At 29.0% G+C, this 568-nt stretch overlaps 1 protein-coding gene across 1 annotated transcript in view; it reads left to right on the top strand.

Moving 5' to 3' along the window:
- Positions 1–260: 260 nt before the first annotated feature.
- LOC132757997 (E3 ubiquitin-protein ligase MARCHF8-like) overlaps positions 261–568 on the top strand; it is a 30,494-nt gene continuing 30,186 nt past the window's right edge. The window contains exon 1 of the mRNA XM_060749512.1: positions 261–516. The gene's annotated coding sequence lies outside the window, so the exon portion shown is untranslated. The remainder of the gene's footprint in view (positions 517–568) is intronic.

The raw sequence follows: 568 nt of genomic DNA, 5'->3' as shown, positions 1-568 counted from the left end.
CAAATTGTGACTGAAGTTACCTCCCTTGACATTACATGCACCTGCAAGTTCACCAGGCGTAAACCTTGTAATGGGAATATAGTAACAAGAAATTTGTCATCAACGTTATATATTTAAGGTTTTTATGTTGGACTGTTTATGTTTTATACACATCTATTTACCTTTACAGGCATGCTAATACATCTATTTTTGGAATTGTCTCGACCAGTATTGAAGTGTTGAAGTAAATAAATCTTGGCAGTTGTGGTTATATGTATGCGTGTGTGTTTTGATATTTTGTTGTTTATTGTCATTGTATGTTTAAGGTTTATCATAATTTAGAACAAAGACGTGATAATGAATAAACATATATGTGTTTATGATATTGTTTTTGCTACTGGTTTTTGTTATATTTTCAAATGTGTGCCATGAAGAATGGATTTAAAGCTATAGACTTTATAGATATGAAAAGTTTGAATTTATTGTAATGTTTATTTAGGGATTATTGATCGACTTGAAAAACAGCAAGATTGTAATGTAAGTTATATAAACTTAAAGTTGTTGATAGTCATGTTTGAAATGCATATTA

This window comes from Ruditapes philippinarum, unplaced genomic scaffold (assembly GCF_026571515.1).
Source record: "Ruditapes philippinarum isolate M1 unplaced genomic scaffold, ASM2657151v2 ctg2473_1_1_1_1, whole genome shotgun sequence".
Classification (NCBI taxonomy): domain Eukaryota; kingdom Metazoa; phylum Mollusca; class Bivalvia; order Venerida; family Veneridae; genus Ruditapes; species Ruditapes philippinarum.
The sequence above is the reverse complement of the archived record's forward strand: the minus strand, read 5'-3'. Positions and strand labels throughout refer to the sequence as shown.